The 27,704-nt window shown below is 29.6% G+C and overlaps 1 protein-coding gene and 1 non-coding gene across 5 annotated transcripts in view; both read right to left on the bottom strand.

The window, feature by feature from the left end:
• Positions 1-27,704, bottom strand: part of LOC124366923 (tyrosine-protein kinase receptor TYRO3-like) — a 423,273-nt gene that overhangs the window by 183,051 nt on the left and 212,518 nt on the right. The gene's annotated exons all lie outside the window — the stretch shown is intronic.
• On the bottom strand, positions 15,021-15,091 carry Trnaa-ggc. The gene has a single exon. It is a non-coding gene; the product is annotated as a tRNA-Ala (tRNA).

Genomic DNA, 27,704 nt, shown 5'->3' with positions numbered 1-27,704 from the left:
TGTAATATAAATTCAGCCACAAAAGTACTGCTCCTTATTTATTTACAATTGCATAAAATTTACCATATTTACAAAATATTACGGTACATTTATATATTATTTTAGTATAACTTAAGTATTTACTGTCTAAAATACTGTAATTTCAATTCACATTTTACCTCTGAAAGTGTAAAAAAGAAAATAATTCAGAAATTCTGGTATGATTCAGAACACGAAAAGCCTCACAAATTTAAAGATTTCATTGTTGGATGTTTGTTTACAAACTAATTTCAAAATTGTTAAAATTCAGTTCAACTATTTAGAGTTTAAATATATATATTTCATCTATGGATTAGACAGATAGTCATTTCAACTTATACGTACCTAACTTTATTACTACCTAAACTGATATGAGCCTACTATTTACCTTAGTTGGTACTTTATTTACTTACAAGATATGTCGGATCGTTTTCATCATTGTTGATGGCACATACCTGAAAATTAAATACAAGTTTAAATGTACAAAATATTATAAAATACATAGCGAAAATTCATAACCTATAAAAATATAACTATGTAATGTGGCTGAAACTTTTTTGAAATTACGATAAATTGTAGTTCATGTGCAATATTATCTGCATTATTAAATTTGGCGATGCTTTTTACATTTAAAATATATCATATGCTTTTATCTTTTTTATACTTTGTTATACTGTTTTAATGGTTATATAATTGAGCCAGTACTAACATATTTAATATATTTATAATAAATAAATGCGACTAATATATTTAATTTTATATTAGTTTTTAAAATCATCGATTGTGTAGTTTACCATAAGTTAGAGATTGGTTTCATGCGTATAATTCAAGACTGATAAATCTCTGTCGCACCGCACACTTAATTTACATGTATGAATATCTACAGGCCATTTTTGTCGCCATTATGTATACAAATTGACAGGATTAAAAAATTATCAAGAACTTTGATTTCAGTGATGAGACACAGAACTGTTCCTTGTCAGTGTTTATATAGTTCGTGTAAGCAACACTTATTGTATCTAATCAAAGCTGTGAATAATCCCATGTGTCCTACTCAAATTATATATGGAACTCAATGTTCTTTTAGACGTTTGCTGGGTGATTCATGGTGCTTAATTCGAGTTTAAATTAATTATAAAAAATATATAATCCTTTGTATATGTCATCCTTTGCTGTGTATACACGTATGCAAATAAATTAGTTTAAATGTATAACATGCCTTTTTGGACACAATGCATTGTTGTACAGTGCATTGCAAGTTTAGATATTTTTTTCAATACGATAGTGTATTCCTTTTATAATAAATCATGTGTATATGTTTTATGTACGACCATGAATTTTAGCAACCCCTGAAAGTGGACGTCTACAATAGCTAATATTATTTATGTACAAGATTATATCGATAGAAATATATGAAGACTAAAAGGTTTTATTTCGAAATTCTGGATTTTATTTATAATCTTTCACTAGACATTTTTAGAATAAACATTTATGTCCTGTGTTTGTTATATTATGTACATTTTGTAAATGTTGTACAATTAATATTTATTATTCTATTACTAGGCAGATTACAGTAATTTTGGTACATAACTAAGGCTACACCCAATCGGAGTGATGTATCTTAATAGATATTTGCAGTTAAATATTTAAAAATATCTAGTGAACGTTACTGCAGGACCTTTTCCCTATACTTTTCTAAAATATAATCGTTATTTTTGTAATAAGTAAACGATCTTCAAATCGTTTACAGGTGTACAGAAAAATTGCAACAAAATAATAATCTCTTAATACTAGATTGGAAATTAGAATACTGTTAAAAAGTTTATTACGGTTACATAAAACACGTCATATGCCCAACACCTTCCTTCCTCCCCATCCATCACATTTGAACTGTTAATAACATCAAGATAACTTGTCACTCATAGATTATTTCTGCATTTTATTATTAAACATTATTTGTATAGTTTATTTATAGTCAGTAAAAGCTTTTTTGGAGATTACTCTTGATTTTTATTGTAGGTTTAATAAATATACATTCAATAAAGGTAACTTATTGTTTTGTTCTGTTACAAGGTGGTTTAGCTTAAACCAAAAAAATATATAAAAATTTACACTCCATCCTAATCTGTTACTTTTACTTTATTATGTTTTTAATGACAGTACAAAGAAAATTGATTTTTTACAGCTGTCAAGCAATGATTCCTCATTGATAAGAACCATGTATTGTACTTAAATATAGTTTAAGAAGAACGTTTAATTTACTTTTAAGTATGTTAAAATTCAATAAAATATTATTGAATTGACACAAAAGGTTTGATGGATGTGGTGATACGGTTAATTTTTAAATTCCGTGTTAATTGTTCTTGGAACAAATTTATCACTAGGTTCTATTTCCATTCATTACTTTTATTATAGTCATATTGGGTATCCCGTCAAACCCTTATAAAGGAATGTGATGTTATTAGCAAAGTAACATGTTCTCACCGCAATGTTTTTGCGTGTTTGAAAAATGACTGTTAACGGTTAAGGCTGCTCCTTGTAAGGATAGATCCTGCCCAATGATCGATTTGTCCTTGTAATCATCCCTCCGCCCAGCCGTTAATGGTTCTTTTTAAATCACCTTTAGGCAGTTTGTTCCTATGGCAGTTTTACACTGTTACTAGGTCTTATTTTGTCTGTAAAAATAAAACATTCTTAAATTTTTTTCCCGCTCAATATTAGTTATCTTATTTTTATTAGATATTCTCTAACCTATAATTTTCTGACATATAGAGACTTGTTACGTATTCTAAACGTTTTAATTTGAACACATAACAGTTACAAATTGCTTACATGAGACAAAACGTTTTCAAATTGAATCCCTCCCCTTGTAAGTGATATAAAACTGCAATATACTTGTATGTATAAATTCTACCTACTCATCAACATACCCTATTGGTCATAGGTTCTCAGTAGAATTTTTTTTCTGTGTAGCTACACAGTTAAACTGCATGCTAAAATGCCTAAAAACAGGCATATTTTAGAATTATGAAAAATCTACATCAAAGAATAAATAATTGAGGGAAGGGTGGGTGCATAATTTTAGAACTTTTAAATATGAGTCCAGCTGTTACTATTGTTATCCTAAGTAAATATTTATTTTGTATCAACATTTCCCAAAATGTTTTGTTCACACCTCGGTCCATTATCTCAGAAAATACTTAAATAAATACTATAATATAAAGTAGTATAAAATTTCCCTAAAATGTTAATGGTTTTAAATATAACTAGTTCATAACTGTAGTAGTTTAGAGTAAATTACTTATATAAAATTTAAGCTAGCAAAGAAACAACTTAAATCTTAATCAGTACAAAGCTTTTAAGTACATGTCTGGCATTTAGTGTAAAGTGCAATGTTACTTATTCTGCCACAGGAGTCATGGCAAACTCATTACATGTCCCCACGTTGTGTGTCTAACGGCAGTTGCGGTTTTGATTAGCTTCAGAATGTCAAAGAGAAGGGTTTCTCAGTTGTGTACCAGTTACCTCTATATGATCAACTAAACAAGAAAACCCCTCTCGTTTATTAGCACAGCGGTGTTGACTGGAGTACCTAGATTCATAAAGTTCCAATTAAACATATTAGGAAAATACCACAATAAGACCATGGGGGTTATTTTAAATACAATTAAAAATTATTACACAATTTTAAGTAGATAGCTATTACTTACTGGACACATTAACGGTGATTATTATGGGATAAATTAGAAAAAATCTGAAGATGTTATTTTTCAATTTAAATTGAACCTGATAACCTAAATCATTAAAACTTTACTAGCGATGCAAATAAAGTATTTTTTTACAAAACTACGTTCTGCCGATGGCTGCCGGTTTGACGTCGTGATAAAATTAGTAGCGATGACGTCACTAACATGTTCAACTGCTACAAAACAACAAGCAACAAACAGCATGTTCAAATGCTGTTTGTTTGTTGTGTGCTGTCGATTGAACCCCGGCAACTAGAACGAGAGCTGATTAGTAACTGATAAGTGGTGCCAGTGGTTACTGGATCTTGAGTTGGTAAAGATTGGGAAGGCGGTGATTTGACTGTACTACCATCTTTGTGAAAACTCGTCAATTCATTTATGTTAGATGGATTAACAGTAGTGATTGCCATAGTGAGTAGAAAACTTTTAACTTCTTCGGATAACTTTTTTCCATATTTCTTAAGTTTTTTTCTGTGTTTCACCTCAAGTAAGATTTTAGTAATAATTTGTCTGTATTCCATGTGTTGTAAAAAATAGTCTCTGAAAAATACAAAATAATATTTTAATTTATTTTTCAATTTCAAACTCAGACCCTACATTTTATTAAATAAACTCTGAGAGATGAAAGGCAACTCAGAAGAAGGCACACGTATTGTGGAACATAAACATTATATTCTGTCAGAGAGAATGTCAGTTGCGTGTCTCCGAACGATCCAAGATAACACATTCTCTTATCGCGTATAAAAATGAGGATTTCTCTGAAGTATCTCAGCCATGCTCACAGCTTAAAAAATCCTCCTCGTTCCATTACATGTATATCTTTCAATTTAAAACAAAAAACATATTACACGTTTTGTTGTAATAAGCAACATGAATGTCCTATTTAAAACTAAATATATAAACAATACATGTGTAAAAGATGCTAATGTAGAATTTCCAAATAATATTAATACTTTTAAGGAAAAATTTTACCAAATGACTGTTCATAATACTGCACTGAAATATTTAAAATATTTCTTTTTGTGATTCTATGAGTTCTAATTTTTATTATTACAAACTATAGAATTCACATATAAGACAAATGATACTTTGTGGTGTAATAGTGAAAGGATAAACATGGTAGTCCTTTTTTTCTTTCTTTCTTTATTACATATTCTTGGAGAATAGTACATCGTCAAAATACAAAAAAAAAAAAAAAAAAAAAAAAAAAAAATGCTACCGTAATTTGAGAGTCCATGTTGCTAGATGGGTTGATCCTCCAGGAACTCCCTTTCTTTGTAGTATGGGCGATTCAGCAGCCATTTTGTGAGAGCTGTCCTGAAGGTCTTGATAGGTTCCTTCTGTAGGTGGTCTGGTAGGTGGTTGTAGAAGAGGGCTTTGTAGGTATTTTTCCGACAGGGTGAGGTGGTGTATCGGGAGGGCAAAGTTGGCAGCGTTCCTTGTGTTGTGTTCATGCAGGTCTTGATGTCTAGTCTTCTGACTGAGGACGGCATGTGTGACTACTTCTCGGATGTAGAGGGATATTACTGTAAGGATTTTCAGCTCTCTGAATGCTTCCATACAGCTGTCTTGGAATCCGAGGTTTGCAAGACATCTCACCGCTCTTTTCTGGTGAATGAGGACTCTTTGAAGGTTATTGTTAGATGATCCTCCCCATACCGCTATACCGTACCTGAGGTGCGATTCAAACAATGTGTAGTATGCGGTTTTTGCTGTCTCGAAGTTGCTTGCTTGTAGTACTCTTCTTATAACATAAGTGCCAGAGCAGAGCTTCTTGCAGAGCTATACAATATGTAGTGTTTGAAAAATAAAATATATCTAATTTATATTTTGCTTACAAAGTTGTTAAAAGCTGAAGTTTAAAAAAATACTAATTATTGACTAAAAACTGCAATAAATCCAGTGACACTATTTAAATATGAGGCTGTACGTAAATGATTTTATGTCAACTTCTCTAACTCTGTAAAGCATGCACTTAATAAAAACTATACACTACACTAATCATTAACATTTAAACACAGAATACAGATCAGTATTCGTCTGCCTTCGTCTACCAACCAACTACGACTGTAGATTGTGATTCCTGACTTAAGCGTGTCACAACGCTTTGGTATGATTTGTTTATTTTAACCTAGTTTGTGATTATGCATCAGGTTATTTGTTTACCTCAAGAATTGATCAGATTTTAGATCCCGAAACATAGTTTCAGTGATTGTTTGTTTCACTCAACAACGGCAAATGTCCAGAAAATCCTGTTTCCTTCACAATCCTTCCATCGCCAAAAATAAACTTCAAACAATGAATAAAATAAACTATATTGAATATCAAAATAGGTATCCTTAAGTCATCTTCAGTGAAACAGTAAATCAGTAACACTACGTTTCGATATGTGCAATCTGATATCTTCTTCTGGTAATAACTAACCTAATACATAATCACAAACTAGGTTAAAATAAACAAATCATAGCAAAACGTTGTGGCACGCATAAATCAGGAATCACAACCACCATGTTGTTGGCCAACTTCACTTACTCTAAAAGCATGGACTTAATAAAAAACTATACACTACACTAATCATTAAAACTGAACTCCAGAATACAGATCAGAATTCGTCTGCCTTCGTCTACCAACCAACTACGACTGTTGGTTGTGATTCCTGACTCAAGCGTGTCGCAACGCTTTTGGAATGATTTGTTTATTTTAACCTAGTTTGTAATTATGCATCAGGTCATTTATTTAGCTGAAGAAGACATCAGATTTCTGATCTCGAAACGAAGGTTTACTGCAAGTTTGTTTCAGTGAACGATGGAAAATGTCCGGAAAATCCTGTTACTTCACAATCCTTCCATCGCCAAAAATAAACTTCAAACAAAGAATAAAATAAACTATATTGAATATCACAATAGGTAACCTTAAGGCAGTTAAATACATGTATTGGTTTACCTTACTATATTTAAATACAAAGAATATATGTTGTGTCTGTGTCTAATAACTGACTACGTCGAGTACATGTACTGTACATACTGTAAAGGCTGAAATGTGCTCATCATTAAGAGGTGGTGCGCAGACAGAGGACTACCTACCAGGTAACGTATAGTCTCCATATACTAATGTTTATTGCACTAGGACCTGTTTGTATGTTTATTTAGTCATCACTCTGCCGGTTTTGTTCTGCTACATGTGATGATTTATCATTCTGTTACATCCATAAGGATTTCAGTTACATTCGTACTGTTCGTGTAATCACAAGTTTATTGTTGAGTGTTTATATAATTTTCAACGATATAACATTATTTCAACTTAGTTTAACATAAAAAAGATGTGGAAATGTAAAAAATACTGATATTAAAGGTCAACCATACATTACAAATATACATGTTATGTGTGACGTAACTTACTTCAACGGGGTTACATGGGATATTGTAATTCTATAAGTAGCACGTAAAAATTAAAAATGTTCTTTATTCTGCAGTTTTTTAGTTGTTATCATTGTTACCATAACATCAATGTAGAAATGTTGAGAAACGCTCAGCCTAACGTCATACAATAACAAACCACCATCGAACTCAATTTTGCCTGTAATTAAAGAATCTCTATGCAAAATTATAAAGTTGAGAGGCAGGTTAGTTATTGAGATTTATTGAGGAGAGATCACACAAATTGAAAGACATACTAAAAGAATAAAAAACCATTGTAACCTCTCAGGTAATAAATGAACAAAACTTAGTTCATAAAATCTAATCCCATGTATTAATTTTAATTTACGTAAGCACTTAATATATTTTATTATATTAAAGTGAAAGTCAATCCTGGAGATATCACAAATCCTTCGTTCTTCTTATTTGTGATTTATTTTAAGCTAGGGATTTATTACTCATCCTCGTATTCCAGAGAGCAAGATTTTATATAATATCCTCTGAGTTTTATAATACAGAAGCATGCTGTTAACCCCGTTCCGAATAATATATATTTAGAAAGCTTTGTTCTTGTTGTGTACTCTAATTAGTTTTCCGTACTTCTTGATAATTGTTATTTATCATAAATAATAAATGTAATTTGCAATCATAATTTTTTATAAAATATATGAGAAACGTATAACTATTATCAGGATTTGAACACAACATTTTTATAAATATTTTCTTTAGTTTTATATGCATAATCAACTATGGTAGAATATTTGTTGTCTTTTGAGGTATGTATTTATTAACTCTGCTAATCCTTGTTCTTCCATAGTTGAATGTAGATATTCTCTTAAGATTTTCGTCACCTCCGTTTGTGTTTATGCATATGTTTAAATTCCTTTAGGTCTTTTTGCTACTACATTGTTATATAATCTTCAACTTTATTATTATATGAAATCCAAAATCAGTACTACCTTTTGAGATATTATGTAATGTGATATTTTTCTAAGGATAATAACTTATAACTACAATATAGGGTAATTTAAATAAACTTACCAGATATATGTGATTCGTGAGCTTTGTTTATATTATCATAGATGGTAGTTATGTTTTAGGTTAGTTGTTCACCTAAGGAAGATATCTTATGTGAGACCTTGAAACAAAGTTTGTCTGACTTACTGTATCACGGAACTATTGCAAATTTCCGAAAACTCCTGTTTCCTACACAAAATTTTCGTTTTCACAACAAATTCTAAACACAAAGGTTTTATATGTTTACGAATGTTTCTAGAGAATTTTTTTTCAACAAGTAATGTTCCAGCTGATCTATGTATTCAACAATGAATCTGGAAAAACTGTTATACTCACTCTGCAGAGTTTAAGTAATGTAAAAGAAAAATGTAAAGTCTTCAAATTTAATTGTAACAAATGTCATGGTGAATACCGCTTGCTTAATAAACATTTAAGAGGTAGTGTAACACAGCGATGCGTGATTTACGTTCTTAAAGTAGAAAAGGCATTTTTTTAAATATGTTTTTCATAATTAAAAAAGAACGAAACATTAAGTAAAAATTAAAAATGCACTTAATACAGAATATAATTTTTCCTAAACTATTAAGAATATTATATATTGAGTCTAGGAAAATCAAAAGTAAAATAATGTAAAAAGAGAGGAACAATGGCGGCAGTAAAATTTTACTCAGGATCATTATTGCGATTGTAAGACAAACTTTCAAGTTGAGGCAAAGAATAAGGAATAAAGGTCGAATTTTGGGAGGAATGACGTTTTATCAAGGTAAACAGAAGTGAATTTTTCACCGAGATTTAACTTCCTAGCATATTATCAAATATGTGAAGCCGTTCTTAAATAAATACTATTAAATAAATAAATTTCATAAAACGTCAAAACATTGACTTGAGTTCACAAAATTTTACCTGCAGCTTTTACATCAATCTAAAATTACCTTTATTTTGACTGCACGAGAAAACGTTATAATAATTTCAAAGACTTAAATTAAAGTACACTATTATGGAAAATATCTTAGAACAATGTTTGTGTAGCTGTGAATCTATAGCCTTCTTTTAGCAGTTTTTCATTTTTATTTTAGATAGTCAAAAATATATTTTTGTTGAATAAGGTTGTCTAAAGTGATTCTAAAATATATTAAGCTATGTTTACCGTAGTTTATCCCGGAAAAACATAATTATTATTAAAATATTTCACAATATACATATATTTAAAACGTGAATAACTTGAGTTAGTTTAGGTGTTCCATACGAGCTAAACGAAATTTTTAATACACTCAATTAGGGTGGAACCATTGAAACGGATTTGTTTTTAGATATTTGATGTAAAAAAATTGGTATTTATAAGTGGCGTGGACAGGATACTTAAAGCAGACTGGAATACCGGTGTTTATATTTTTCTCAGGTCCATTGGATACCTGTGTGTAATAAATTATTAAAACATAATTTCACGTTATATGGTTGCAAAATTGAAAGGTAAATCTTTTTTTAACAATATTGTGTCTCATTTACATCCTGTTATAACCAGCAGTCCTTCTCACACCAAGGAACACATCATGCTGTGTATTCACAATATTGTTATGTTTAGTTTTATGTAAGCAAAAATGAGGATTTATAATATCTTAAAAGTCAGGTTAAAGCACGTCTAGCTATAAAGGCCAAAACCCTACTGTACATTGTATCGTCCCGTCTGAAAGGCCTATTGAACTCCAGCAGACCAGTCAATAGACCTACGTTCCGAACTGCCAGTCTGTTGATTTTGTGTTACACGGTGCTATAACCATTCCCGTCTAGTTTTTGGGACTTAATTTGTTGTAAATACAAAAATAAATGTTCAATGCTGACTTATATGTCCGTATTACATTCCTCTAATCATCCTAATAGTTCAAGTTAGCAGGTGCATGTAACAACATAAAATTATAAAACTTAAAAACTATTTATAGTCCATACATATTGTAGAATAAAACTCCTAAATGATTAAAATTTATGTTTATCTATGTCAAAATGCAAGTATTAATTAACTCTAATTAGCATCAATGACATTTACGAGGGTTTCTAGATGTTTTGGGGTGGAAGGTCTTGGTTTTTCCACGATCGAGTTTGATTCTAGTTTTACTCATGATTTAATACTTATAAATAGCAATGAAAAAAAGAGATTCTGAAATATAATTTTCATGTACATAAAATAATGATGTGTTCTTTATTTGTCTACGAAATGTAAAATAAAAAGTATTTAATAATATATATATATATATATATATATATATATATATATATATACATTAAATTGTATAAATGGCATTAGCCTTATTTAATTTCAATAAACATTGAATCGCAAAAAGTACTTGCTCCGCCGGGAGTCGAACCCGGATCTCTCACTTGCCGGGTGAATGTGCTACCATTACACATATATATATATATATATATATATATATATATATGTATGTAATGACGCAAAAGTATTTAATTTGTTGAATATTGTAAGTTGGCAAATGCATTTACAATATTGATTGACCATGAAAATTTCAATATCTTAATATTTTATTAGAACCTTTAAATGTTGAAGGTATTTATCAAGTAGTTGTGGATAAATATGTGTTTTTATGTTAGTTTTAGTTTCCATGGAACTGACTTTTAAAATTATGTTATTATTTGATTAAGCACAAACAAACAAATGTGTCAGCAGTCGGAAAACCAACTGACATTTTTTCATTTGTAAATTTGATATAAACTGTTTTAATAATTTTATTTACATGTAATAAAAGCCCACTACATGTAAAAATTTATTATCTTTATAATAATATAGTTGTTAATTGTTTGTTGTGATTTAGACATTTAGATTTGAAGAGCAATAAGGTATCACTTTTCTATCATAATGCGTAGTTTGAGTTTAAAACATACTGTTACATATATATTAACATTACATGTAAATAAATTAATAAGTATTCTTACAGTTCGGCTTGTGTTCCTTGCATTTTATCTATTTATTGGACACTTGCCTTTAGTACTTTTCCAATCTCACCGAAAACGCTATGAATCATAACTGAACTGAAACAAGATTAAGCATATAATGGTACGTGTCAAAATATAGAATTTTGTAGGTCTGTTTATCAGTCCTCAAGACATATTAAGAATAAATTTATATAGACTAAAGAGTTTTATATTCAACTTCAGGAATGCCTGTTACACGGGACGGAGTTTGTCAAATCTTAACTTGTAATAATATGTCGGTTCATAAAATGGTCTCAGGATTTATTTTGTAAATATAGATAGATAACTTTGTATATGTTACGTTGCATAAATATGATTCTCAAAGAAACGGACACTATAAGTCACTATAATTAGGTAGGCATTGCTTACGCTTACACTAATATGCTAAGAATTATCTTATATTTAAATTATATAGTTAATCGATATTATAAAAGAAAAGAAAATTTAACCTGTATTAAAACATTTTGCTTCTTTTTCAAAGATTTATTTGTGATAAATAATATAACTGGAAGTTTGAAATGAAATGGAAATAATTATTAATGCGACTGAAGAGAAATACAAAGCAGTTAAAATCAACATTCTAGCAATTTTATTCCGTCAAACTATTCTTTCTATCCAGCATTTTTGTAGGATATTTGATTGGAATTTAGTGAAGTGAAAGTGCATTGAAAGGGAGAACAAAGAAACTCCTGTGAATAGATGACCTGTAATACAATCTTGACCTTTTGTCTTGGCAAAGAACTTTTTTCAGAATAAAATTCTTTTGTTTTACAATTTGCCTCTCAATTATTGTCTTTCTTATGTGTGCTTTGTTTAAACTGTAGATGAGATCAAAGTAAAATAAAAATTACATTTTTAAAGTGGAAAAAATCTATTGATTGCAAGAGGTACTACAGTTGCTTTTATACAAAATATAATGGGCTATAGAAATTAATTGTTTTCCAATCCACTCTGTTAAGCAATGCCGTATTGATTGATTAGTAAAAGGGAATTCAATATTTAGTTATTAGAAATTTTTAAAGTTTGAGAATGTCAAAAGAATTTGTATCCCCCTCACCATCACTTTCTATTTTAAGTTTTTAAATGTGTGTTTTAGAAAGCGCATTAAAATATAGTAGGCTACGCTCTATAACTAATTAATAATTTTTATTAAAACGATATCGTTACTAATGTTTTACCATCCTTTATTTTTCAATAAATATTTCTAAAATCTAATTGAATAAAATAATCTATAGAGTAGTATTCGTTTTCTTTAATGAACAGATAATTCCAACAGAGTATTATTATATTTTTTAAAGAAAATGAGTGGAAAAACTTGCAATGTAATCCTATGCACAATTTGTATTACTCTCCATCTGCACACAAAATGTTGTAGTTCGTTTCTCTTTTTTATTAGTTTATTTATATTTTATAAGTATTTTTAATACTATTCATAGCAATAGATATATTATTATTTTGAAACTTTTTTGTAAATAAAATGCACGCACCAGATTCAATTATAATTAAAAAAACTAGACGAAACTTATATAAACGCTTAAAAAATGTTTTTACTCTTTTCAATAGCAGCTTAACGTTCGAAGGGGATACTCTAGCTATTGGATTTGAGTTTCGTGGGAGGGTAGAAAGTTTAGAGTGAAGGGAACTCCCCTACCACTTGTGTTACCCTCCGTTATAAGGACACGTGCGTAAAGCCTAAAACCTTTTGTAGCAGTGTTACTTCATGTAATGCATTTGCATATTACGATATATTAGCTTCTATAAATTCAATTCTAAATAGAATACAAATGAAGAACTTTTAAAGCAAATAAAAATACTAGTTTCTATACTTACCTGTTGAAAATTATGTAATGAAGAAACGACCCTTTACGTAACCTGCATATTGATTCACATTTCTTTACTAAACTCCACTATTAATGTTATTATTACTCATTAACAAGGCGTAAGAAAATAGTTTAAACTACATTAAAATTAGTATAATTTATTCTATTGTCCTATCTAACTACGTCAACAGATAAAAAAACTATTCTTTTTTAATCATGAAACAAAAACAATAACTACGTATTTATACCATAAAAAGTTATAATAAGTCAAATGGTGTTTTCCTTTGAAAAATAATTATATATTCTCTTTCTGGCATGAAAGAATGTATACGTGGGTGACAGAAAAGTCGAAACTCATCTCCGTACCTACAATACAACCGTATCGTTAAAACTATAGCATGGTAGTCTACGAGATTAATTTTCCAATCGTAGAAACCCCAATAAGATGACCAGTATGTTTCAAAGCTTTAATGATCATTTATTGTGCAATTAAATTCACTACATCTTACTTATTTCAAGATGTAATAATTCTTATTCTATAACATAGATAATTCAATACAACTAGTTGTTTTATATTACAGCAAAACTAGTTATGGTCCCTCTTTCCACATAAATATAAACTTCTGATCAAAAATAAATGCTACAATGTTTATTGTTAAAGATGTACGTTTGTATATATTCATGACTCGCCTTGTATAAAAGCATTGCTCGAGGAAAGAGTCTTTGTGAGATTTCTCTTAGACGAATGGTTTTGTAAGAGTGTAGCAGACCGTAAGCAAACGCTTTTTATCCTTCTTTAAATTTCCATTTTCCTGCCAGTACAGATAATCTTGATTTCCATTCATAATTTTTAAGTAAATATTGGAACAAGTTATCTTGTGATGTACAATCTCCATAAGCCCGTCGTTTAGTGATAAATATTTGTAACAAACTTGCTATATTCATTTAGCCAATATTACAGGTAAAACTTCTATATTTGTTCCAGGTTATTACTAAAATTTTCATTTTATTCTGTTATTATAACAGTTTTTATAAACATTTATGAATGAAATTTATCTGTAATATACACATATATATACAGGGTGATTCATGAAGTTCTCCCCCCACTTCTACAGCACATTGTACTAGTAAAAATAATGAAAAAATGTTATATAAACATAGGTCCGAAAAACAGTTACAGCTAGCGAAAGATTTCGCCTGAATTCCTGGGTAAAGAGTAAAATAAAGCCATACTGAAATTTTGGAAATGTTAATTAAGTAAGAAATATCGTGGATTCTTATGTATTTTTACTTGATAAAGCTAATAAAACAGGTTTCAGAACTGTAACTGTAGTAGTTTTTGAGGGATTCAGGGTTAAATGCAAAAAATTGGGGCACGAAACAATGTTTTTTTAAGTTTGATGACAATAACTTTGTTAAATTGGTAATAAATACATAAAATCAACAAAAATTAACTGTAGAGAATTTAATTCTGAGAAAATTGATATTATCAAAGTCTAAAATAAAACAGAAATAAGTACCAAAAAATCGATTTTATTCAGTATAATACATTACTAGCTGTAAAGAAATACCGTACGGTATTTAGTTAAAATAAAACAAAAACAAAATGTTTGTTCCTTAATGATGAGATAAATTGAGAAAACAAGATTAACTGTTAAATAAATTTGTTTGTAAATAAAAATATCATGTTTTATTACGTTGTATTTTTTTTTTAAATCAAAATTTACATCAAATGTTCAAAAATAAATGAAGCAAACATTTTCCCATTATTGTTTACTAATCATCGAAATGCAGTTTTTTTGTTTTATTAATTTCTAAGTTGGTAACGCACGAATAACAGCTGATCAACAATGGTATTCTGTACTGTTACGTTAGAACTGTGTATTAGTGGTGTTTTGCAAGCTACAGCAGGAGATCGGGTTCTGTGAATCGTGTTATTATATATATATATATATATATATATTATATATATATATATATATATATAAATTCAATAAACAGTGAATCACAAAATGTACTCGCTCCGCCGGGATTCGAACCCGGATCTCTCACTTGCCGGGTGAATGTGCTACCATTACACCACAGAGCGCTTACTTTTTTCCGATTCAATTATTTTTTATTTGGTCTTATCTGTCACATATGCGTTTAAATAAGCAAACTAACATTTATAAATATTTATACAGTTTAATGTATATATATATATATATATATATATATATACATAATTTCTAGAAAAATAAATACATTTGAATAGCTGTAAAAAATTGTAATAACCACATTTATACCATCTCAATTCACTTCGATCCGTCTGTATGTACACGGACTGACTGTTGGTTGTTGCCCAGTGCACGGAAATTTAATCGTTTTTGAAAACTTGTTTGGACTGTACGTAATTTTTGTCTACCTCTTCCGATAACCCAACATCTTTAATGATTATTACACAAATGGATAGGAATGAGTAATAACTGAAAAGACTAATGAGTTACTTAGTTGACCGAGTCTCTTGACTATTCGCCACGGTCAATACCATTGGCCTATTCACCCAATTTATTTACTTTTCTTCAGCTTTTTCAGGTTTATCTAAAAACTTAATCAAATAGAATGTTCAAAATATTTAATAGTGTTATGGAATAATGTATTGTATTAACTTATAGTACAATCACACAATATTTTTTAATCACTCCTAATTAATAATTTCACTGTTGTATGTATATTATATACTAATGTTCACCACATTTAAATTAAAAATACTACGTTAAGGACCTGAAAGATAATTGAGTGTAATTATGTATCTCAACTGTAGTAAAATATGAATAAATGAATAAATGAATAAATGAATTTATTTCCATATAGAAATTCCACAATACAATCATTTGAACCATTGAGAAAAAAACTGGCCAATTTTTACAAGTAGTTTGGCCAATTACAAAAACATATATAAATTAAAATTCCTTAATCAGCAACCAGTCTATGATTAATTAACTGATTAGGTTAATCTAAAACTAAGTCTAAACTAACTTATCTAAAATAAACTAATTAGAGTCTAGCATTATGCTTATTACAAGTTTTTATTGCCCGCTGTAGCATCTGTGAGCAGAGATATTCATTTAAAACATGCTTGAAAACCACTACTCTAGCACGTTGGTGAAACACCTTACATTCCTTCTGACCATAAAGCAAGCGACTGTCTTTTTACAAAAGTACTTCATATTGATTGAGTTCTTTATGTGAAGCGGAAGTTGGTTGAAAAATTTAGGGCCTAGGTATTGAATGGACATGACGGGAAAATAGATCTGTTGACTTTGGTAATTTAAACGATTTATTTACGAAGCTTCTCGTATTGTAAATATGGTCATTTGGTATAATACTTTCTCTATTTCCGCTCCTAACAAAAAACAGTCTCAGGACCTTAAATATAAAGAGATGTTGAACAGGTAGGATTTGTAGCTCTTGAAACAAGGGAACGAGCTTGCTCGTTTTAGATTTTTTAAGAATTATTCGAAGAAAAAAATTTTGAGTTGTTCTTATCTTATCTATTAAAGTTTGTAAGTACCCCCCCCAGCAAGGTAGAGCATACTGTAGTTTTTGAATTGATTAATGCAAAATAAAGGGTTCTTAAAAGATTAGAATTACAAAAATTTCTTAAAAAATAAAATTTTCTTATTTGTGATCTTAATTTTGAGTGCAAGTCTAAAATGTGCGGTTCAAAAGGTAAGTTTTTCATCAAGCAAAAGACCCAAATATTTTTATTGATTTCACTTTTTTCAAAGGTTGACAGCTACATAATTGAAAATTGCAGTTTAGTGAATGGAAAATTAAAGGAGAAGGTAAGTCAAAACCAAAAAAAAACCAAAATTTATAAAATTTGTTTTTACTGACATTCACTTGCATTTTATTTATTAAACACCATTTTCTTAGTAGTAGGAGATCAGAGTTAATTTGAATTAGTAAGAAGGCCAGAATCTTTTCCAGTGTAGAATAGAGCTATATCGTCTGCAAAAGCATTTATATTTCCTTTAAAATTAATATCCAATAAGTCATTTATAAATATTAAGAAAAGAGTGGCAGAGGTCGTTGACCCTTGCGGGACACCTGTTTGAACTATGAGTGGATCACTAAAGTTATTATTTATCTTTACCTGCTGTCTTCTTCCGGCATGATGTCGAAAGAGATCAGAGGGTGAAGTGCGCTGGAAGTTGTGAAAAGTATTTTCATTCTAAGTGCATCCAAGATGACGTCGTGGGAACAAAGACTCGTTCATTTAAAGACTGGAGATGTAAAAACCTTGTCGAAAGGCTACATTTTTTCTAATAACGACCTCATCAGTGCTCTCCAAGATTTTAAAAATGCAGATGATTGAAGAAATGAAAACTACAAGAAATGAAGATAAATACCCTAGCTGAATCTGTAAAGTTCATGTCTAATAAAATGGACGAGTCTACGAATCTAATGAAAACTATTAAAGAAGAATTTAGCACTGGTTAAGAAAGAAAACGAGCGCCTAACAGCTATGAACAGCACCCTTAATACCGAGGTAACTTCTCTCAAGAACAGAGTTAGAGCACTTGAGCAGTACTCTAGGAAGAACAATGTGGAAGTCAACGGTATTCCTGAGACTCCTAGGGAGGATGTGGTCGGCCTGGGTGAGAGACGTTGGTGCTGCCTTGGGAGTGGAGATCCAGGAGAGCGACATCTCGACGGCCCACCGAGTCCCGTCCTTCGGAAAGGATCGCCCACCGCCCCTCATCGTCCAGTTCTCCAGGCGGTTCATCCGGGACACAGTACTAAGCAAGTATAAGGAAAAGAAAGGGTTAACTGCTCGACAGATAAATTCCGCCTTCCCGGATAAGATCGTCTACGTCAACGAGCACCTGACTCCTGATAACAAAATTTTTCTCTCTAAGTTGAAAGTTAAGTGCAGAGAAATAGGGTACCAATACGCTTGGTGTAAGGAGGGGAAGTTTTTTGTCAGGAAATGTCAGGGGGACCGCTATATCAAGGTGGACTCGTACGATGAACTAAACAAGCTTAAATAAACATGTAAGTCACAGTATTTATTATACAATTATTTTATTATTATTAAGTTTTGTTGTTGTTGTTATTCAGAGCTCTATTGTTGTCGTTAGTTATTGTTATTGTTGATTGTTTCATTCATAGTTATCTGTTGATTGTTGCTAATTTATACTGGGTTTTTTATTCTAATTCATTATTTGTATATTGTTATTTGTTATTTATTTCTATGTTACTTATTTATTACTATAAATGGTTATTTTCACATGAGTTAAGCTTTAAAAATGAATGAACACATGAATAGCGAAGGTACTGAATTACAAGTATTTTTTGATTATGGAAGTACATTGAATAAATATAACTTAATTTATACTAATATCAGGAGTTTGAGGAAGAATTTTAATGCATTTGTTGTTGAATTAAGTAGTATCAAACAAAAAATACACTTTATTGTGCTAAGTGAGATTTGGATTAGTAGTGATGAATTACATCTTTATGCACTACCTGGTTACAGTACTTATGCTAATTGCAATAACAATTATAGAGCAGGTGGTGTTGTGTGTTTTGTTGATGAATCAATAGACTGCAAAGAAATCTTGTTATCAAATAATATGACTTCTGCCGATGCCCTTTTACTTGAGGTCAAATTAAATAATATGTTTTTTTTAAATTAGTCTGCTTATATAGATTACAAAATGTACATGAGAACTCCTTTTTGCTTGAACTTACTCAACTTGTCACTGAATTAAGATATAACGTTATTTATATTGGTGATATAAATATTAACTTACTATAGGAAAACACAGTAACGTATTCTTACAATGATATTTTAAATAGTAATGGTTTTGTTTCCTTGATAAATAAACCTACTAGAATTACTGATAATTCACGAACCAGTATTGATCATATCTTTGTTAGAAATAGATATATAAATACATTCTATAGTGATGTATTTGAGTTAGGTATTACCGACCACTGTGTTTTGGGGCTTAAATTTAGTAAGCAGACAATAGAGACTATTGATAATAGTGTTGTTAATGCATTTAAGTATAAAATAGACTATAATAAGGTTAAGATTGAATTAAGAAACGTTGATTGGAGTGAAGTGTACTTTGAAAACGATGTCAATTTATGTTATGACAGGTTTTATAAAATTCTAGATAATATTATAATTAATAATAACAGGATAGTTTCTTTAGACTGTAAACTGAGGAAAGCCAAGTTGCTGAGTCCGTGGATTACATCAAAACTACTTAAAAAAATTGGAAAACGAAAAAAACTTTTTAAAATCTCGAAAAGAAGACCGTATGATACAGAATTTATTAACTATTTTAAGAAATTCTCCACAAACTTAAAATCTGAAATTGATTTTGTAAAAAATAATTATTATTCAAATATGTTAGAAAAACTGTAAAAGAGACATTTCACAACAATGGAAAATAATCAATGGCTTAACTGGAGGCAACAAAGATAAATGCGTCGACCGGATTGAGCTTGATAATGCGACAGTGATAACGGAGCCGCTCTCTATTGCCCAGTAAATCAATAGGCATCTTATCTCAGTACAGTCAATCCAACAAGGTTCAGCACCCTCTAATGAAACATTCCCTACCCGTGTCATACGTAATTCCTTCTTTATAACTCCTACCACCGTGGATGAAGTAACAGCTGTTGTTCATAGTCTAAAAAACAAAAAATCCACTGGCTATGACAAAATTAACGTTTGTCTGTTGAAAAATATAATAAAAGAAATTTGCGCCAGTTTTGGTTTACATCATTAATAACAGTTTTTCTAGTGGTATTTTTCCAGAAAGTTTAAAAACTAAGTTCAATAGTACCTATTAAAAAAAACCAAATTCTTATAAACTAGACGACCCTAAGACCTATTAGTCTTCTTTCTGTTTTTTCTAAATTAATTGAGAAAATTATGTTGATAAGGTTAACCAAATTTCATAATATATCACAATTTTTTTAGTGACAAACAATTTGGTTTTATTAAGGGCAGATCGACAGAAAGTGCTTTAATAAATGTAACTGAACTAATTTTTAATGGCTTTAAATTCAAAACAAAAAAACCACGGGCTTATTTGTCGATTGCAGAAAAGCTTTTGACATGGTAGATCATGAGATTCTCTTAAACAAATTTAGAAGCTGCTGGTATCAGAGGAATAGCCTCTGAATTGGTTCCACAGTTTTATTATATAGTTATATAGGTTCCCGCTGACCTAAGTATTGTACTTAGCGGGGCTCCTCAGAAATGTATAATTTCTGGAAATAAATGCAATTCAATTCAAATTTCAATTCAATTCAATATATATATGAATGCAAACCTACTGACATTAAAAATTCAGAAAAGGAGAAAAATTTTTAAGTGTCAACCCTGTAAAAGACAAACGATGTAATACTTGCAAAATTATAAAATCGTCCAATTTTTTTACCAGTAGTAATACAAATAAAACTTACCCTATTAGAGGAGAATTTAATTGCAAAACTAAAAATGTAATTTATCAGTTAACATGTAAGAATTGTGCAATGGATTATGTTGGATTAAACAACAAATCCATTGCACATAAGAATGAATAATCATCGTTGTTCGTGTAAAAAACAGGATGAAAAATTGGGTTCCCAACACGCATTAGGCCACCAACAAAATTTTGAACAATGTTATTCACAGAAAGGTATTTGAAAAGTACCCGAAGATGGAAACAAAATTGACTTAGAAAATTTAGAACAGGCACATCAGTTAATATTAAAATCAAAAGTACCCTTTGGTCTGAATAAAGATGAAATGATAAATAGTTTTTATTATATATTATTTTTCTAAATTATTGTTTCTAAATTCTTTCTCTGTTCATGGTATTATTTTTTTCTCTTTGGTGTTAATCACATGTTCAAAAATTCCTGTTTATTTCTTTATGTCAATTTTTATTTATTTACTTTTGTAAATTTTCTAGCTGTGTTGTTATTTTTTATTATACATTATTATACCTTTTTGAAAACGGCAAAGCCGAAATATTAAAGGAAACTTTATATAAAGAAGTCTAATAAATGATATATATATATATATATATATATATATATATATATATATATATATATATATATATATATAATGGTGTAGTGTATCTCGAATAAACCACGCTGTACCTCTGTAAAAACGAATGCATTGTCAAATAATTTAAAACCTTGACGAAACTTGACTTTAGATTTCTTGCATGAAATATTTTTTTTTTAATTTTATGGTTGAAGAAAAATACAATACATATTCTAATTTGATCACTTAGTGAGTTTAGCCTAGAGCTGTATTCATGATCAAGGAGTTTCTGCCTTTTGAATTTATCATAATTTTATTTATCGATGTAAATCCTATTTTTTTAGAACAAACCTTAGACTACGATTCATTAAAATATATTCTTAGGAATTCATCTCTAATTAAACATCTATATTGGACGCTATTGTGGCAATCAATCTTGTGTTATTCTTTTACATTGGAATAAAATCTGTTCTTAAATGAAATTATAGACTTGATCAGTTGGTTGAAATATAAAGTTATTATAGGAGACATGATATGTAGTTACGTATGTTTTGCTTTCTGCTTTAGAGTGATATAGGACCAAACCACATGGCCACAACATATATCGATTTGGGTATTACCATTTGAATATAAATTGATATCTTTGTAATACTCTTCTAAAATACAAGCAGTTATCCTAGGTTTCATGCGAAATTTCGTGGGCTTCGCATCTGGATTGAATTCTATTTATGACGCTGATTTGTTGCTTGTCTTTCTGCCACTTTCAAGAAAACATGTAATTGTTCCTGTATTTTAATGTGTTCAAGTATTCATATGTATATACTGTTCATTTGCATTGCCTCCACAATCTATAAAATAATATATTAGTATTTTGGTTGCGTTGTTTATATTTTAGTAGTGCCATCAGTTTTAGTACAAATTCTAATCACTATTTTAAACAAGTCAGTAGAAATTTTAAGTATAAAGAAAAACCTACGTCGTAGTTCTTAACTTTTCTACCAAAACATTTTTAATGAAATAGATTATGAAATGTTTAAGTAGTTCTTAAAATAAAATCCATACAAAAATGTTTAGCACGCAATATCTTATTCGTAAAGCATGACTGACAAATTAGATAATTTTTATTCATAATTTATACTATGAGTACAAAGTATTTTTTTTCATAGATTTGAATAAAAAGCAAATTACTATAACTTGTTGATATTTGTGAAATTATTATACTTAACATTTTTTTCAGGTGATCATAAACTCATTTACGACAAGGTAAATTATCCAAGGGCAATAATATAATACAAAATGGAATTTTAAGAGGGTTAAAAAAACAGTGGGGCTTAACCCAGAGCGAGTTTTAGGGTAGGAATAGGCCTCTATGTTATCCTATAGATGCACATGTTAAATTTCAGTGTAATGGGTCCGCACTGAGGGACACTAACAACATAACATTTTATTTAGTAGTATAGATGAGGGCTTTGCAGATACGGGAATTAAAATTTTATACGTCAATCTATTTGGGATATATACAGGTATTAAATAATAGTTTATAGGAAATATTTTGAATAATAAAAGCGTACATAATTCCCTCTTTTGGAGTATTTTATCCAATAATAAAATGCGATAGTTAGATCAAAACTCTTAAGGATAGAAATCTTATTTTAAACATGCTTAACAATATTTCCTGAAGACTACGTAAGCTATCTGTAGGTACAGTATTTTTTTCTAGATTTGCTTGTTTAAGTCTCGTGCCTAAAGAGCTGAATTTAGTGAGGTTTTAATTGGTCTTATGTCCTAACCCAGTGTAAGGTTCAGTATTTGATATGAATGAATGTAAACATCGCTTAGAGAATATAAAAGAATTAATATGGCATATTAATAACAATATTTATTTTTCAAATTGAAAATATGTCATAGTAAGTAAAAGTGTTATACAATGTTTCCTAAGTGTTTCAACATTGGTGCAAGGGGCCTTTTACTCCGTCGGCGAGTTCGTGGACCGGGGAGGTTAGTTGGTACAACCGTTGAGTGGGGGGTGCCAGGCTTTAGGCCTACATGATAAGCCATAATGTTCTCTCTATTTGAGTTTTGTTTTATTTGAGAATTAAAATTTTAAGTGCTTTCTTTTATTTGCTTAGTTTTACATATAACTTTGTAAACACTACAATATTATTTTATTTAAATATCTACATGACTTGACGCGTGCCATGCAATGTTGTAAAAAATTGTTATTACGGCAATAAAGAAATTATTATTATTATTATTATTATCATATCGGTCTAATCGCCTAAGAGCCGGCGGCAATCTTGAAGCTTACCGATGAGGGTAGAGAACAACATCCCACATCAATCATGCAGTGTGGCAGATAACACTGCGTCACAGGTGCGATAATTTCCAGCCCTTACTTAGTTTAAGTACCTCATGCAACTCATGTGTACACAGTGCAGTAAGTTATTTGTTATCACAAGTGCCGTGTGATTTAGCAACATATATTGTCACATAAATTACGTTTAAGTCCCATTTAAACTATTTTCAGTTATTAGTAGTCCAATAAAGAATGCAATAGAGGATTGTTTAGCTCAGGACAATCCTTACTTAGTCATTTTATACTGGTCATGTATTGCGTACAGTTAACAAGTACAGGCATACTATTTAGTTAAACAATATTCAAAATTGTAAAAACTTCTCTACGTACTAAATATCTTGATTTGATGATTTATTGAAGTGTCTAGGTTTTACATCGCCATGCCAGACCTATTAAAATTTATTGAAAGTGTGGAAATTATGTAAAATTTACAGAATATTTTCCTCTCGGTTTTGTACGTAACCATAACAGCAAGGAGAAAATATAAGAAAAGGTATATTGTGACCAAATTGAGTAAAATCATATTACACGTAGCTAGATAGAACAATATACTTGAGATTTCTATGCAACCTTAGTCAAGCTTATTTTGTAAAAACGGGTATGGCGTCCTCCTACCTTGTTACTTTACTAGAAATTTAATTTAATTATATTGAAAATTCTTAGACATTTCCTTTAGTTTTATTTTAATTTCACAGGGATTTAGATTTTGCAATAACCTGGCAGAATGGTTATATTTAATATAATTTGTTAGGAGTATCAGATAATACATATGCTTTGACAGTTTTAACACTTATTTTGAAAAATTTAATCTTTAAATAACCTGTTTAGTTATTTTTTATTATGTAAGTTTTTAATCTAAAACTATAGCGTAATGATGTTTGTTTGGTTCAAAATTTTATCAAATAGTTCAAACTTAATCAATCGTTAAAATCATATTCTATATAATTCACTCTCTAAACTACAATATGTAAAAGTCATCTTCTCAAAACCTTTAAATACTTTGGAGGTTCTCTTTGGGTATATGTCTTAGTTGAAGTCTTGCTTTGGCGATTATGTTTGAAGGAGTGATTTAAATTATTGTTAATTTTAATATTATTTTTATTATTTTTCATTTCGGCACATAATTTTGTGTGATAGTTTATAATTTTGTTTCAGATTAATCACCAAAGTTGTTTATCTTACGTGAATGGTTTGTTTTTATTTACACGTATTTCGTTTCTTGCAAAGAAGTAATTTACCTCGCATTATTGATATTTCCAACAATTTTAAGTTAGAGTTTTAATTTAGAGTTAAACAATCAATATGCAAATACGGAAGGTTTATTAAACTTCTACATTTATTATTACGTTATAACATCTATAATAATTCTAAATATTTATACAAAATACATACATATAGCAGTAAATACAAATTATAATTTCCATAGTAATAAATATTGCTATGGGAATATTTAGGTTCTCGTTTTTAATTATAAGGCGGAAAGTAATTTCGTAAGGAAATAAAAGCATTTGAGCAAGCTTGTTTGACACAGGAAATGAGATTTTTCCAAGTAAACGCTGTTCTTTTACAAGGGCTCTTCCTTCTGGAATACCTTTGACATGGGTTTACTTATATAAGCAAAAGCATGTCTACGTTCTCTCCAGCTCAACAAAAAACTGTTTTGGACAATTGCACAATACACATTGCAATGTTTTATTTATTTGCAGATACATACACGTTATTATCACAATCTATTTTGTTTAATTGTTTTGAACACATAATTCAAGATAGTGTCGTATAATTTTTAAATTTTTGATAATTACAACTTCCGCGTTTTAAACAGTAATTTTAAACACATTTTATAATAATACACAAGCTTTTAAGGAAAGTTAAATAAGTTTGAAAATTCTGTAAACATGCAACTCATAATTCCCTCATAAACTCTGAAGTATCGTGACGTTAGTGTATAATTAGTACAATCATTACAAAAATTGTATCACTTCTGAAAGGTTTTTTGGTAACACTTGTTATAATGATGTCACTATGGCTCATTTTAATATTAATATTTCAGATTTATACTTGAATTAAATATGGTAACATTTTAAATAAACAATTGTATAAAACAACTGAATTCATTGTGGCATATTGTTATTTGTCAACATTTTTAATTAATGAAACACTCATAAATAAACAATACAACAATTTAGGGGACTGAACTTGAATTAAATAGTAAAATTATATTATTTATTGAAATCTAGCATAAGTATGCTGTAAATATAACATGTTAGGATTACGCTACGTTAAATATGGCATACCAAGCATTGATGGAAGTGAGGGAAAAGTTTACAATGTAGAGCTAATTTCATTTTCTAGCGGTCTTGTTGAAAAATGTAAAACCCGACAATAATAAACATGTTTTATATCCGCTTTGACAGGCATAAAGTATCAAACCGCATCAACCCTACGAATCAAAGACTTTATTATTCTGAGACAAACTCAATGGATGGGAAATGCATTAAAAGTATAAAAATATGAATTATCTACGTACAATTATCATTCATTTGTACAGTTTCGTACAAAATGTTAAGTCAACAGAATAAATATTTCTTTAGATAATAATAATAATAGAGTGTTGTAATAACAAAAAGCATAGTGAACTACAGAGGATACTACAGTGCAAGCGTGCATTACCCTCGTATAATTCTACCGATTTTAAAAATAAACCTTCCACAATGTTTTACCCGTGAATAAAATTTAATGTTTATATCTCAAAATAATCAATTCCTTTAAAAGTATATTTATACCACTATCTTTTCGTTGCGATAATGGATACATGTAGTACCATTGAAAGGATATTCACTAACGGTCATTTAAATGCTATTTGGTTAAATAAAGCATCATAATACTCATTGTTCCTCATATATAAATGAAGCTTCATGTTCAGCTTCGTGTCTATAGGTCAGCTAAACTTCGAGACCCAAAAAAATAGGTCAAAAAGAGGATCCAATCAAACAGACAGGTATAAATAGATTGTTCCAGCCCCCCACAAGTGATACGACATCGTCAAATGTCAGCCAGTTACAATTTGATAACCTCCAAAATGAACTATATTGTATCAAAAGATACTAGATTTAGATATTTTATTTTTTATATTTTGTACAATATTTACATATTAAATGATAATATTGTATAACATGCAAAACTCCTTACTATCATGTAATATTACTTCTCAAAAATCCATTTTATATTAAATAGATTTGTTACAAGTTAATAATAGAGCTTCAGTTGAAGAAACAATTACCGGATTTTTTGCGGTTCATCTGTTTATTTAGCCACGCTTTTTTACTAAAACGCTTCCGTCTAATTGACTTTGAATAAAAAAGGCAAGTTCAAAGGGAAATTAGTAATTGAATTTTTAATTTAAAATGTATGTAACTCGTATTAAAGTTTTGTGCTAAAATTGTCAAATTTTAAGTTTAAATTTGCCTTACATTGTATATTAGGGGATTTGTAGCACTGTATTAAGGCATCCTTACATATTCATGTATAAGGAAGTATTAAGGAACAAGTAATACTTAAAGAAGAATATGCTGTATTATTGTACAATTTATGAAACTGTATTTATAATGAAATTGTAGCTGAATGGATATTATTGATTAAAACAAAACTTGCGGCAAGATTTGAATGTGCGCTATCTAAAAATCTACCAGAGTCCATCGCCTTAGATCATTTAGCTATTGCCACTTCCTAAATGATCATGTTATAGTAGTCTGTTGTACATAACCAGGAAGTTCTTATAATCTACAGTTATTATATACTTCTTTGGTAAAAGTTGTAAGCAAAAGATTTAAAAAATATCTGATGCCCAACAGAAAAACAATCTGCAGGAAAAACAGAATGAAACTAAATAAAGACGGCCTGCTACAGCGCATTATTAAAGAACGTGTAATAGGTGGGGGTACTTAAGCAGAATATACTGTTAAAAAGGGTACGTACGTACTCTAGGTTTCTTGGATTACAGGAAAAAGGAAAAAATTATGAATTGTAATAACGTAGTGTTTCAGTATTTTGTCAATAGGAAAGAAATAATAAGTACTGCTAAGTTATAAAACATCACTGTTTCTTGTATATATGGTAAAACCAATTGTTATTATTACTTTGTAACATTAGTATATATGTAAAAGGTTAACATAGTTTTGTTTAGTAAAAATAAAGTTATTATACGAGAATTTTTGTCATGAAAATTATTTAAACTGGATCTATACACCTGTTTATTTAGTTGCGACAGAGGGCGTTGCATATTGGACCATAGCAGTAAACTGA

This window comes from Homalodisca vitripennis, chromosome 7 (genome assembly GCF_021130785.1).
Source record: "Homalodisca vitripennis isolate AUS2020 chromosome 7, UT_GWSS_2.1, whole genome shotgun sequence".
Lineage (NCBI taxonomy): Eukaryota > Metazoa > Arthropoda > Insecta > Hemiptera > Cicadellidae > Homalodisca > Homalodisca vitripennis.
Note: the sequence above shows the minus strand (reverse complement) of the source record. Positions and strands in the feature narration are given on the sequence as shown.